Below are 15,624 nucleotides of genomic sequence, written 5' to 3' on the forward strand. Positions count from 1 at the left end.
AACTGGCTATTAAGTGGCCACATTAGGCCACTTAAATAGCTGGAATATCTTTGGCCGGTTTAAACTTAACTGGCTTTCTCCAAATATCAACGTAGCTGGCTAAGTTTAAACTGGCCATAAATTAATCAGATATTCAATGCCAGTCATAGGAAATGGCTCAGTATTGAATATCCGGGCTGACTGCCGACCGCGAGGGGGGGGGGGGGGTTAGCCGGGCTCCCTCCCACAGTCTGAATATCGGCTCCCCAATGTTTGTATTTGGAAGCACTAATAGAGAAGCCTTTCAAGTAAAGACCATTTCCTGCCTCCTTGGCACTCGAAACTTGTTTCCAAGACTTCAAGCTTTCCTGCACCGAATCAGTGATGCTTCTGCTCCCCCACCCTGTTCTCGAAACTCCAGAAGCTTTATATAGTCCTGAGTACCATGACATCATACTTGCAATGGATCATTCGCGATTCTCTGCATATGACAGTTTTTGACAATAAAAAGTGTCAGAACATAGTTTTATGGGCTTGCCCTTAACCTGAGCCAAGGCAGCCCTGCATCCCATGCACAACCTGCTGTGCTGTTTAACCACAGACAATGTTGACAACGCAGGAACAAATCATGACACACAGGAACCTTCAGACATGGTCATCAATACACTTTTCTTGAGGAACAACTAAACATTAGTGCCTCAGGGGGCAGCTGGGTAACATTCAACTGAAAACGTTAGTGGTGCAGACTGCACTGTGACAATTCTAATCCTTTAATGTGGCTTCTATCCAACTTAAAATTGTTCATTGAGTGTGACAGATTGGAGCTTTAAAGCTAATCCATAAATTAGTCTATGATTTCAAACAGAATACCCGACATAGATGAAAATCCTAGGATAGAAAATTAAATTCAGAAATGTAAACACTTTTCCCTTCCTTTCTCCTTGTCCCCCTAATTCTGAATACACTTCATACCTTACAAGGATATTAGTCAACTTTTACCTTGCTGTATAGCAGGACAGAATAACTAGGGATTGTGAGCTCTTGTGAAGGGTAACGCAGGCAGGTGACTGCACACGATTGTCTGAAATCCTTCCCTATGCTGCGTGTCAATATTAAAATTAAACACAAATCCAAGCAACGTGGCTATGCACTCAGTCCATTCCTTTCCAGGTATTTTATTTTCATAAAGTCAATATGGGCCTTCTTATCATCATTTAATTGAAGTGCTTTCGGGGGGGGGGGGGGGGGCGGGGGTATCAGGGCTGTTTCTGACACATCATGTTGGCCAGAAGGTGCAGTGAAATTGGCCTACATGTCATTAAAACTATGGAGTCTGCTCATCTTATGCTCAGAAGTTCTGATATAGCCTTGTCTTTTTCTTCCCTCTAATCTTCCTTTCAAACAGCCCAGGAACATGCTAGAGTATCATTTTGATGGATTTGTGACTGTTTTATTCTTCTTCCTACTGTTTCTATGTACTGGAAGGGGGCTTGGGAGAAAGAGAAATCAAAGGGCTGCCGTTGGTAGTATATAACTTAGAATTAGTAGAAAATGAGAAACTACCTCTCAGTAATGAAACCCTTGATGAATAATAGTGGATTCAGGCAGGCTCAGTGCTTGAACTCTATGGCATTCCAGTTCCCGTTTGGTCTAATTTCATACCCCAAATTAAAGCATTAAATTTCCATCCCCTACCCATTCCAAAAGGACTTCCTGATCACTCATGTTCCTTCATCTCACTTTACTGCATAACAGTATGGCTCAACAAGGTGGAGAAAATGAGAAACTAGATTACAAAGACAGGAATTTCCTATGCAAGCATAGCTTATGAAGTTGCTTCTTTCAACCTAGGATGGAGCCTTAGGAGACCAAACCAAAGTCAAGCCCTGAGGGTGCAGGTTTGCGGAAAATCTATGCTGCACATCATTGCACACCCTGTATTGATGGCAAAGGGAAATCAAAACTGGGTTAGCACACAGAGAGAAATATTCCACAGAATGTATCCATTCACCTTATAAATTAGGCGTCTGATCTCCAGTTACTGCCCTGTTAAATTTTCTCTTTCCTGTATAAATTACTATTTTGACAATTCTCCAGAAACTCACTGTAGTGCTCTCTCAAGACCTGCTTTCTCTTACAGAGCAGATGTTTTACAAAAGAAGAGGGGGAATTGCCAGCTAATTTTGTTGCCCAAGGAAAGTCAGAGTCAAGTACATTCTGTTGCCTGTGGCTATGGCTTTGCCTGTACTAATGCAGCTGCAAACAGATGAGCTTCTCGTAGACTACACTCATCCTAACATCAAAACTAGACTTCTCCATCAACTGCTGACCTCTTCTTCACAGCTCAGACGCTCACGCGAGTGATCTGGCTAACGCTTTAGAACAAAGGTCTTTTTTAAGACCACTGCAATACAGACTGCATTTTCCAGCATTGCTAACTCTGGATCATCGTTATTGTTCTCTACTCAAGTATTTAGACTCCTGATGTAGGCCTTTTGGCCGAAACACAACGTTGTGTCGAGTCAATATACTGTTTAATAAAATTTGGTTCATCTTCACTGTGATCCAGTCTCTGGGACTCCTGGTTTTTTACCCACTTCTTTGTTGTTTTGACCTCTTCTTCAACCACAATTCAGCTACTGCAGGAGCCTTTCTGATAGCTGGCTCTACATTGGTGCCACATTTTAACTTATTTAAAACATTGGCTTGCTGTATGTTTTTAACTATGCTAGTCTTTTTACACCACCCCAAATTCCCAAATTTCATTGGCAAGTTACCCAAAACAGCATCTCAATATGTGTTAAGATACATTAACTGGAATTTGCAGGTTGGCTTAAAAATTCTCTGAACTATTACACAACATCTGGGTTAACCACTAGTAAGCTATTGCCAGGCTAGGAGACCTGCTAGCTACTCGGTCACATGGGACAGATGCTCGTGGCTTGATAAACCATATTATCACCAGATGATGAACTTGGCACCCATGGCACAGACAAAAAGGAGAAAGGGATGCCAAAGCTATCAATTTCTTTAATTATTTCCATTACACAGGCTACTGGATCACAGAATGGCTTTTACCTTAATCGTTACTATTACAGGCATTTGCTTGTATCTGTCTCTCATATCCTGTCCTTGAAGTACAAAGATGATCTCACTAAAATTTGAAAGTCAATTTGTGAGGGAAAAAGTGGTGTCAATGTCCCATTAGCACTGAGAAACCACTTGGAGAAAGTACATGATGACACCAGTTTGTGGTTAAATAGGAGGACTCCAACTGTCAAAAATTAGATTTCTCATCATTAGGTTTGACACTGCTTTTAAATCTTAATAGATACATGCTCTTTCTAGCCAATCACACACATGTATTCTCCCCTCTCCTCCCCCAATCTACAATGGCTAGAGGGAGGACAATAGGTCTATGTCTTTCGTACCTGCACAATGTTACTAATTTCTCTAAAGCAGCATTAGGAATCCAGGTCCAATCACAATCTTTTTTTTATTATAATATTCTCTAATATACCTAACCATTTAGAAATGAGTGTGTTTATAAACAGCTTGTAAAACGGAACAGCCTGAGTAGCGAATGAGGTATATCCCTTGATACTAAGGGAACTCAGAAAAGTCCTACCAGACAACTGAAGGATGTATTAATAAATCTTTGGAAATGGTAGCAGAGAAGGCGTGAAAAACTACAGATCTGTAAATCTTACCTCAGTGGTTGGAAACAATGGTGACACTACTGAAGGAAAGAATGGTGAACTATCAAAATCTGGTGAGTTGCAAGATTCAAGGCCATATGTTTTTACTAGAGGCAGATCTTGCCAAAGTCTGATTGATTTTCTTTGATTGTGCAACTAAAGAGTTAGATTGACAGCATGTACTGACATTGGTCTACATGGATTTCCATAAAACCTCTACTAACGTTTCCCCATAGAAAACTTGAATAACTTGAGCAACTGCAGGCTGGGCCAAGGTGGTAAAGTGGATTACTATTGCTTGACCAACAGATGAGAGAGGATACTGATAAATGGAATTCAGAGGCGAGAAAGGGACTCAAGAACCTAAGTATGTATACTTTAGAGGAGAAAAGGGACAGAGATATGATACAGATGTTTAAATACCTGAAGGGTATTAATGCAGAAGAAACAAGCTTTTTCTAAAGGAAGAAAAAGCTGTAGAACTGGGGGACAAGATATGAAACTGCAAGGATATAGGGAAAGGGAATGGGACTTGATATACTGCCTTTCTGTGGTTTTTGCAACTACATTCAAAGCGGTTTACATAGTATATAAGGTACTTATTTGTACCCGGGGCAATGGAGGGTGTAGACTCAGGTGCAATGTTAGAAAACATTCAAGGAAAAGGTGGTAGAAACACTCCGGCAACGAATATCCAGGGTCCATGTTGCCAGCGGCAGGTATCTGATCTGTCTGCCACTGGTTTATTATCGGGGGGGGGGGGGGGGGGGGGCGGAGAGAGGATCCCTAAAGAGCAAGAGGATCGAAATCAAATGTGGAACACTTCAGCACAACAAAGCAGTGAAATGACTTTTGCACTTTTTAAGAAGACATGTTTTTTTTTGGGGGGGGGGGGAGGGGGGAGAAGGCAATCTTCATGGAGCAGCAGGTATAACCAAAACCACTTTACTGGGCAGACTAGATGAGCCATTTTGGCCTTTATCTGAAACATATAATACGGGGTTATGGATAGGTTTTCTCTTGGTTTGGGAGAAAACCAGATTCAGCAACAATTATTCACTCCCTGAAGGACATAGCACACACTGCCAGTGCAGCAGAAAAAGCATCTTCCTCTTTCCCAGGGTCCTACTGCCCACTACTTTGATAAAGCATCAGCTTTAAATAGTTTCTTGAACATTTCTGTAAGTGTTTTCAGCAAGCCCAGGCCCTCCGTCATGCTGTGTATCCTGCAATCATGCCAACATCTATGGCACACTCCTCATCATTTATTTCTTCAATTACCCTAAGCTACTTTAATTATCACATCATTCAAAAGGCAAAATATGGGCTGTTAGCTTCCCTGGTTCAGGAAAGAGATGTGTGGATTGGTATCGGCCTTTAAATTAGAGACAGCACTGAGTCACATTGCTTCTCATGCTGATGAGGTGCCAAAAGAAGTTTTTCCTACTGATTTATTTGTTTGAAAGTATTTTAATACACCACCCTTAGTATCATAGAACATCAGTGTGATGAAGAATCTCAGAGAATCAAAAACGAAAAGAAAAAAAAAAATACAACAAAAGGAAATTTGTTGGAATATTTATTTGATAGGTAGTTTTTTTTTAAAAGCAAGGGTGGCTTGGAGGTTCAATAACATTTCCAAACAGATGGCCCTTAGTTTGATCCCTGAGTCTGATCTTCCACTCCCTGGATAAGTTGGAGCTGGATATACACAGAGAAGTTGTGGTCATTGCTTGAAGGTAAAACCAGTAACCAGATCCATGTCCAGCTGAGTTCCAAAGGAGCCTGGGACATGGTTCCTGGCATAGGGCAACAGGAGATATGACCAGTCTATATACAGTGGGGCAGAAGAAAAGACCACACAATATCTACCCCAAATCTACCAGGCTCTGGATCCCTATCATATTAAATCTCTTGAAGCTGTGACCATTTCCTCAGTCCAGTTTTCTTCTGGGAGAATCTCCAAAGAGAGAAAGTCCTGCTGATGGGCTGAAAGAGACAGTTTTTTGTTTTTACAAGAAGCCCAGGACAGCCATATGTCAAAGGGTATCATACCTTGAGGCCATGTGATCTTTAATCAGAAAAAAAACCCAACAATATTTTTTGGAAAATCGCTTTGACTTATTCTAAAGCAAATCATTGCAGAAAGACCTAAATTCACCAATTTTTGGTTTTAAATCACAATGCATTAACAAATGCAATGTATGCCTATGCAGACTAAGTCTCGGATATTTTTCTTGATTTTGAAAAAAAAGCAAGCCAACTGCTTTATCCTAATTCAGCGACATTGTTTTTCTCCAACAAGCAGAATTTCATTATAATAGATGGGTTCTAGTATATTTGTTTTCTTATAAACTAATTTTAATTTGGTGTCTAATGCTTGAAAGATTTCTTCATTAGCTGCTGAACAGTGACATCAAAGGAATGAAAATTTCAGTCCTGCTAATGGTGCTAACACACAATATTTTCTCTTCCTTACAATACAATGCTGTATGACAGGTGAATTTCATTAATTTAATCACATACCTTTTGAATCAAGAATGATCAGATTTTTACAACCTAGCCTCCAACCAGATATGTATGATCCAGGAAATATGAAGTACGTATCACAGCAGGAATTTAGGTTTGCACTTTTTTGAAAACCAGGGGAAATTTGAGCCCTTCAACTCTCCTTCTCTCTTTCCAGTTCTTTCTATCCTAAAAATGAATGTATTCCCTAGCCTGGTAAGGATTGGGTGAGTAGAAAGGTCTCTCTATTTATTCTCTTCTCAGTGCTGAAAACATTTGTGCTGTCACAACCTCCCTTATCTCCTCTCATCTTGCTCTGTGTAATATGTTGTCACCATGAACTTCCAATGATACATAATTCTTACAATTACAAGACAACTGCAGCAGATTCACAAACCCAATCATTCTCTAAACGTACAACTTACAGTGATCCCAAATAGAGGGAAAACAATGCATTTATGGACATCTGAGCCCAACAATCCACACGCTGCCAGCGGCACCCTGAACAAAGATGGCTGTAGCTTTCATTGTAGTAGAGACCCCATAAGAACATAAGTGCTGCAGTACTGGTACAGAACGAAGGTCCATCAAGCCCAGTAACCTGTTTCCAACAGTGGCCAATCCAGGTTACAAGTACCTGGCAAGATCCCAAAACACTAAAATAGATTTTATGCTGCTTATCCTAGAAATAAGCAGTGGATTTTCCCCAAGTTCATCTTAATAATGGCTTAAGGACTTTTCTTTTAGGAAGTTATCCAAACATTTTATAAACCCTGCTAAGCTAACCACCTTTACCACATTCTCTGGCAATGAATCCAGAGTTTAATTACCATGTGGGTAAAGAAATATTTTCTCTGATTTGTTTTAAATTTACTAAATAGCTTCATTGCGTGCCCTCTAGTGCTGGTATTTTTGGAAAGAGTAAACTAGCGATTCACGTCCACCCATTCCACTCCACTCATTTTATGGATCTCTATCATAACTCCCCTTCAGCCGTCTCTTCTCCAAGCTGAAGAGCCCTAGCCGCTTTGCCTTTCCTCATAGGAAGTCGCCCCACCCCCTTTATCATTTTTCGTCGGCCCTTCTCTGTACCTTTTCTAATTCCACTTATCTTTTTGAGATGTGGTGACCAGAATTGCACACAGTATTCGAGGTGCGGTCACACCATGGAGTGATACAAAGTCATTATAATATTCTCAGTTTTGTTTTCCATTCCTTTCCTAATAATTCCTAACATCAACTATGACACCTAGATCCTTTTCCTGGTTGGTGACTACTAATGTGGAACCTTGCATCACATAGCTATAGTTTGGGTTCCTCTTTCCCATATGCATCACTTTGCATTTGCTCAGAATAAATGTTATCAGCCATTTGAATGCCCAGTCTTCCAGTCTCGTAAGGCCCTCTTGCATTTTTTCACAATTCCCTTGTGATTTAACAACTTTGAATAACTTTGTGTCGTCAGCAAATTTAATTACCTCACTAGATATTCTCATCTCTAGATCATTTTGTAAATATGTTAAGAAGCAGCGGTCCAGCACAGACTCCTGGGGAACCCCACTATCTACCATTCTCCATTGAGAGTACTGACCATTTAACCATATTCGGTTTTAACTAGTTCTTAATCCACAATAGAATGTTACCTCTTATCCCATGACTCTCTAATTTCCTCAGGAGTCTTTCATGAGGTACTTTGTTAAATGCCTTTTAAACCGGCTCACCTTTATCCACTGTGTATTCACCCCTTCAAATTAATGTAGTAGACTGGTGAGGCAAGATTTCCCTCCACGTCATTAATCCATGCTTATGTATATGCTCTGTAATTTTGTTCTTTATAATAGTCTCTACCATTTTGCCTGGCACTGATGTCAGGCTCACCGATGTCAGGCTTCCTTGGATTTTCTGTTGTTGTTTATAACCTCGGGATGTGAGGTGGATGAACTGTAGGGGAGAGAATAAGATTCTCCAGAAGGCATCGCTGCTGACAGAGGTGGATCCGGAAATATCTGCATTTTTAGTGTCAAAGTTCCTGCCAGAAAAGTTGAAGGAGACAGGTATCCTTGATATTCCTTTGGACAATCAAATTTCAAGTTATTTCTTCCCATAAGAGGTAACTTTACAAGTTGTGGCTGGAAAGATGTTGTAGCAGGGTGAGAAAATTTTGGGTTTGGAACAAGGAATGCAAGGAAAATTGGATGATTCAGGAATACCTAGTGATCATCATAGGAATATGCAGATGAATGGTCATCATACACCGGGTGGCTGGCTTAACAGCCCAGAGTGGAGGAGTGGCCTAGTGGTTAGGGTGGTGGACTTTGGTCCTGAGGAACTGAGTTTGATTCCCCCTTCAGGCACAGGCAGCTCCTTGTGACTCTGGGCAAGTCACTTAAACCTCCATTGCCCCGTGTAAGCCACATTGAGCCTGCCATGAGAGGGAAAGCTCGGGGTACAACTGTAACAAAAAAAAAAAAAAATTAAATGCAGGGGCAGCAGAATGCCTTTTTGATTGGGGTGGGGGCAAGCTCATCCCACCTCGATTTATACTTGGCCAATTTTATGTAAAATCATAGAGTTTAAGCACCTGTCCTCCTCTTCCTTCCGAACCTTTTCCTCCATTCCCAGCATCAGACCATATCTCCAAGTCCCAGTCCCTTCTCTCCCCTACCCCCTTGTCAACCCCCAGCCTCCTTCTCTCAGCCCCAGCATAAGATCCCTTCTTCCACCCATTAGCTCATTCCTCGGTCCTTGTGTTACGTCTGAGCCCCTTCTGCCACCTGCCCCTCAACATCAGCCCCTTTCTGTCAACCCCCATCCATCTACCAGCATCAGCCTCCTTTTGCATCCTCATCTTTTATCTGACCCCTTGTCAGCTCTAGCCCACAGCCCCCCTTTCACATTCCCATATCCGCCTTCTTCGCTTACCTGCCTGGCACCTCTAAATCTACTCAAGAGCTGGGAGCTCATTTCTTCGCTCCTAGCCGCTCTGTCTTCTGCCAGCTCTGGCTTTCGGAACTTCGCATGAGTTGAAAGCAGACAGGAAGTGGCTGCTCTCTGATTTTAACTGCCACACAGTGCCAACAGCCAGAAGACAAAGAGAGAGGCTGGATCAAAGCAATGAACTGACAGGCAGGTAGAACAGGACAGCTGGCCACAAAACTTTTGGTGAGGCCAGGTCTGTGCACGCCCCCCCCCCCCCCCCACCCTCTATGTCAGACATCTATGCATGATCCAGGTTCCAGAAGTAGCCCTGACATTGGTCTCTGCCTCAGGACTGTTGGTGGGACTGTTAAATTTGGGTAAAAATTTGCAGATAGCTACAAACCCAAGTCCTATTGTGCCTGGACCCAGTCCTGGTTTTGACTGAGCTTCAAGCCCAAAAAGCAAGAGGATAATGCAGAGGTCAAAGAAATGAGGCACACATAAAACTTTTAAGAAAAAAAAGTTGAGGTGGTACAGCAAAACCGCACTAGAAGACAAAGCAGATGGATATTTGACTGCACTGGTTGGTAGGAAACCTTTAAATAGCCACAGCAGCAAGTACTGCTATGAAACCTAATTTGCACGTACGGTTCGCAATGAAAGCATTTCATTGAAAATCTGTGCAATTTACCCACTGCAAGTATCCTCTTACAGTAACTTTATTCCTTTCAGCTAATTTAAGACATCTTGCTGGCTTTCAACATGTCCTCCTTTGCTGTATAATTGACTTCTAACTGGATATTCTCACAGTTACTGCATTTAATGCTAATTTCCTCGGAGAAAAACTGGGAAAATCAACAAAGAATGGAGCAGTAAACAATATAAAAAAGGGACCATATAGAGACATTTCTGACAGCATCATTAGATGAGGTAACAAGTTATGAAGGGCCTTTTGTCTTAACGTCAAAATCTTTACTGAAAAGAATCCCTGGTTTTTAAGGTAACCTGGATAAGTGCACAAGATGGATCGTCTGTGCCTGCAGATGTCACTACATGACTAAAGCTTAATATTTTTCAAAAGAAAGAAACTTTATGCACAAAAAAACAACTTTAGACATTTTGCTGACAACGTCCAAAAATCAAGCTGTGAAAATGACCATTTTCAAACTAGAAAAATGTCTCTCTATGTTCTTTGAAAATGACTATTTCCTAGATGTTGTTGTGCTTAGTATGTCTATCATTTTGGGACCCATTAAAAAAAAAAAAAAAAAAGTCCAAGCAAAAATTGCACAAAATCAAACCATTGGTATGTAGGAGGAGCCAGTTTTCCTAGTAGACTGACCACAAAGGAATCCCAGCAGAGCAGTGGGCCTCCTCGGGAGCACTGCAGTAGACTTCACATAAAAGGTCCTAGGTACACATCTCACCATTACCCCTTGATATTGTATGGCGAGCTCTTCAAAACTCATGAAAATCCTATTGCGTTCAACTACTATACCACTACAATAACCCTTATGGTTGCAGGTATCACCTATATGTGGGTACAGTAGGTTTTAATAGAAACATAGACATGAAGGCACTTAAGGGCCAAATGGTCCATCCAGTCTGTCCATCTTCAGTAACCACTAACTTCCTTTCCTAAGGGATCCCACTTGCCTGTCGCACGCGTTCTTAAATTCTGACACAGTACTTGTCTCCACGACATCCACCTGGAGGCCATTCCAAGCATCCACCACACTTCGGTGAAAGAGTATTTTCTTCGATTCCTCCTAAGTCTATGTCCTCTTAACTTCATCATATGCCTCTCATTCCAGAGCTTTCCTTTATTTGAAAAAGGCTTGCCTCCTGTACATTAATGCCACTGAGGTATTAAACGTCTCTATAGTATTCCCTCTCTCTTGCCTCTCTTCCGGTGTATACATGTTTGAGGGTCCTAAGCCTGTCCCTATATGTTTTATGATACTAATTTGTAGCTGCCCTCTGACCCGACTCCATTCTGTTTATTTCTTTTCTGTAGATGCAGACTCCGGAATTGTACGCTTACTCTAAATGGGGCCTCACCAGAGACTTATTGCAAGGGCACTATAACTTGTATTTTTGGCGGGGGCTGGCACTTTCCACCACAAGTGTAATAGAGCGGATTATGGGCCTGGGTCACCTTCTCTACGGGCACAGACACTAGGCTACTCCAGGGATCTGACTGCTGCTCTAACAGAAGTGGCCATAGCATCTGAAGCTGTCAAAGAGGCTGGTATGTACTGTTTCATTTACATCTTTGCAGGGTGGGAGAGGGTCGGTGACCACTGGAGTAAGGGTTGTCATTCCTTTATTCCTGCAGTGGTCATCTGGTTATTTAGGGAACTTTTTTGTGGCTTATTAGTTAATAAAAACAGGTCTAGAACAAAATGTCCAACTTACAAGCCCTGGATGTTTTTGTTTTGTTCCATTATGGCAGAAAAAACTTCCATATGTTAGGAACACCCAGATCCCACCCTTAACATGTCCCCTTGTGATTTGAACACACTTCTGAAGGACTTCGTAGAAAAACGTTTAAAAATTGGTTTTGAAAATACCAATTTGGATATTTTTGTGAGAAAAATGTCCAAATGCTGCTTTATGCCACTTTTAGACATTTTTCTCTTTGAAAATGAGCCCCGTGGAGGGGCATAATCGAACGGGGCGCCCATGTTTCCTGAGGGTGTCCTCGCAGGACATCCTCGGGAAGGGGCGGGGAAACCCGTATTATCAAAACAAGGTGGGCATCCATCTTTCGTTTCGATAATACGGTCGGGGACACACGAATCTTAACATTTATGTCGACCTTAGAGATGTTCGTCCTTAGAGATGGTCTTCCCCGGTTTCAGCAATATGGAAACACGAGGACGACCATCTCAGAAATGACCAAATCAAGCATTTGGTCATGGGAGGAGCCAGAATTCATAGTGCACTGGTCCCCCCTCACATGCCAGGACACCAACCGGGCACCCTAGGGGGCACTGCAGTGGACTTCACAAATTGCTCCCAGGTGCATAGCTCCCTTACCTTGGGTGCTGAGCCCCCCCAAAACCCACTACCCACAACTGTACAACACTACCATAGCCCTAAGGGGTGAAGGGGGCACCTACATGTGGGTACAGTGGGTTCGGGCTGGGTTTTGGAGGGCTCACATTTACCACCACAAGTGGAACAGGTGGGGGGGATGGGCTGGGTCCGCCTGGCTGAAGTGCACTGCACCCACTAAAACTGCTCCAGGACCTGCATACTGCTGTCATGGAGCTGGGTATACATTTGAGGCTGGCATAGAGGCTGGGAAAAAATATTTTAAAGTGTCTTTTAGGGTAGGAGGGGTTAGTGACCACTGGGGGATTAAGGGTGGGTCTCCCTGATTCCCTCCGGTGGCCATCTGGTCAGTTCAGTCACCTTTTTGAGTCTTGGTTGCACAGAAAAATGGACCAAGTAAAGTCGGCCAAGTACTCGTCAGTGACGCCCTTCTTTTTTCCATTATCGCTGAGGACGCCCATGTGTTAAGCACGCCCCAGTCCCCCTTCGCTATGCTTCCGACACGCCCCCCGTGAACTTGGTCGTCCCCGTGACGGAAAGCAGTTGGGCACGCCCAAAATCAGCTTTCGATTATGCCGATTTGGGCAACCCTGGCAGAAGGACGCCCATCTCCCGATTTGTGTCGAAAGATGGGCGCACTGCTCTCTTTTGAAAATAAGCATGATAGTAGCCTATGTAACTTTGTAAGTCTATGTGCTTGAAAATAAGCACCTAAGTCATTTCTGTATTCCATTATCTATATCTCTCCACTGAGTGTACAAGATTATTAATATGTTATGCCAGCGAGAGAAAGATGCACCTACCGTAACATGAATGTGCGGTTTTGCTAAATGTGTCTGCTGTCATCTGCATGCATTTTATTTTAAAAAGACAACTAGTTAATACTCTGCTTGGATGAGTGATCCTTATTTTTGCTGGTGGGGCTTCAGTGTCTCCAAAATATACCTCATTAACTGGCGAGCCACATGTACTAAAAAACTCAGGTCAATTTTAAACTCCACAGTTGTTTAAAACATCTGATGCAGTACTTAAAGATATATTCGAATATTCAGCACCTGTTGATATTTGGTTATTGGTGCTGAATATTTAGGTACAGAGGTATTATCCAGGTGTTGATGACATTCTTTGTGGGTACCCAAATAACTATATGGGCAACTTAGGACAGTTTTTGGCTCTTCTAAATTGATTGAATAGTTATGCCAGGACCAGCACTTGAATAAAATCTAGCTTAGTGTTACCCAGATTGTACTGGGGTGATCTGCAGATGGGGCTGCATTTATCGAAGTGCTGGTACCCGAGAGCTATTGACAACTTCAGTCAGTAAAAATCCGGTCCTGTTGCCATATAGCTTATCCAGGTATCTGTATGTGAATATCCATTAACACCAGGATGTTCCTGAAGGGATTTTCCAGTGTCACTACCCAAATAAGAGTTGCTAAACAATGGGCAGAATAAGACTAGTAAATAATAGAAAGAAAAATTGCTGTAAATTTCATTTTACCAAACCCCTTTCCATTGCAAGATTAAGCTCCTAAGTCAGTATTTTTCAACGAGTCCTTAGGTCATATTTAGCCAGTTAGGTTACAAACAACCAAAGAATACGCATGTTAAGGTCTAATACAGAGGTGAACAGTGCATGCGAATTTAACTGATACACACGCATTGTGGACCTGTCTAACCACTGACTGGCTAGGTATGTTCCAATGACTGAGTTGTTGAACCCTTGTCCTAGCTGGCTTCAGGGCCTCATAAACTGATTGAGGCCCATCCAGTGGTGTAGTGGGCCTGAGCCAAAGTGGGTGGGCACAGAATTCACCCTACCACCACCCAGAGACCCCAACACATAATAAATACCTGAGCTGGCAGGGATCTCCAAGTCTTACCAGATGAAGAGGTCCTCCAGTGGCCAGATCAAGTCACTCGCCTAATCCCCTGCAGCGATGTCCATGCATGTTGTGCTGACCTCTCCTTCCCACACATGCTCGTTTTGTGCCTTTCATGGGGGAGAGGGGGCATGTGGACATCATAGGGGAGTGATATGTTCTGGCTGCCAGAGGACCTTTTCAGCTAGGAATCCCCGCCAGCCATTAACAAAGGTGCTAGAATTTTGGGTAGGCCCAGGTCCACCCAGGCTATGCCACTGAGCCCAATCCCTGTTTGAAATCTTAATTACATTGTCACTGTGGATTTGTCTTGGTGTGCTGAGGGAGATTTGAACCACTGCACCAGTACCTAAGGGAGGAGGAGGTATGGCCATTGCTCAAGGATGACCCTACTGGTCCATGATTGCAGGGTTACAGGAATTGCTTTCCTGCATGCCCCAGCCCCAGAAATTTCCTACAGTAACCAGACTAATTATGTGGGTGATTATAATAAGGGAAAGAAAACACCACATAGTTGTAGGTCAAGGCTTATAGTGCCAGATTCCAGCTCCGGTCCTGGATTGATCTGGAAAAAAAATCACTGTCCAGTCTAAAATTTAAAAAATAAAATAAAAATCACAAGGAGGTATCTTCCTGCCAATGATGATGTAGATGCCACTCGGGGCATTTTAAAGCCATATATGCAGGGCAAACAACACTCAATGTAGCTAAAGTATGCATGTTCTAGCTACATTTCAAGTAGCACTTCCAGGGGCGTATTGAGGATAAAGGATGTACAAGAAAAGACCAGCACAAAAACCTATGCATGTACTTTGTACTCACTAGCAATTTATAAAAAAGTACGCACATATAGTTGTCTTGGATTGGTGCAAAGTCTACACAGACTTTTCTCCCCCAGAGTGGATAGTTTAAAAACTGCCCTCAAGATGATCTCCCAGAACTGAGTCCAATCACATTTTCTTGGTTTCCATCTTTTGTACTTTAGGCTGTACATTTCTGAATTTATTACTTTGTGATTTGGCAATAATAGTAAAGGTTTAACTAGTACAATCAAGATTGATGAATAATGGCTACATTGATTGCTTTTATGGTCCTCTACTTCAGGTTGAGGACTGACCATACGGGCAACTGGGCACTGGTTCCAAGGACCCAGTGCCTCTCTCTCCCTCCCCCTGCACACTACAGCCCCCAAGCCTCAGTGGGCCTACTTTGGAAGGGCCTTGCGGTCTCTTTGGGGGCAGGAAAGAACCCCACTCTTCCTGCCAATTGCTTTGTCCTGCACCATCACATCTTCAAAAATGTGCTTCTAAGACTCACAAGACTGCCATAGGAAGTCTCAGCAGCCATTTAGAAGCTGCAGCGAGGGGTAGAGCAGCGGTGTGCGGGGAAGGTAATAAATAGTTTTTTTAATGTTTCCTGAAGAGGCCACTAGACCACCAGGGGCTCTTCAAGGTAAGCCTGGGGGGGGGGGGGGGGCTGTTAGTGTGGCAGGGGGGGGGGGTGCTATAAACAAAGGTGTGGGCAGTAGTGGGGGCAGTGGTGGGGTCCCGGGGGCCCAGATCATTGTCAGTCTGGCC

General features: G+C 42.8%; 1 protein-coding gene across 5 annotated transcripts in view; it reads right to left on the minus strand.

The window, feature by feature from the left end:
- CADM1 (cell adhesion molecule 1) overlaps positions 1-15,624 on the minus strand; it is a 748,407-nt gene that overhangs the window by 73,705 nt on the left and 659,078 nt on the right. The window lies entirely within an intron of this gene.

This window comes from Microcaecilia unicolor, chromosome 12, assembly GCF_901765095.1.
Source record: "Microcaecilia unicolor chromosome 12, aMicUni1.1, whole genome shotgun sequence".
NCBI lineage: Eukaryota > Metazoa > Chordata > Amphibia > Gymnophiona > Siphonopidae > Microcaecilia > Microcaecilia unicolor.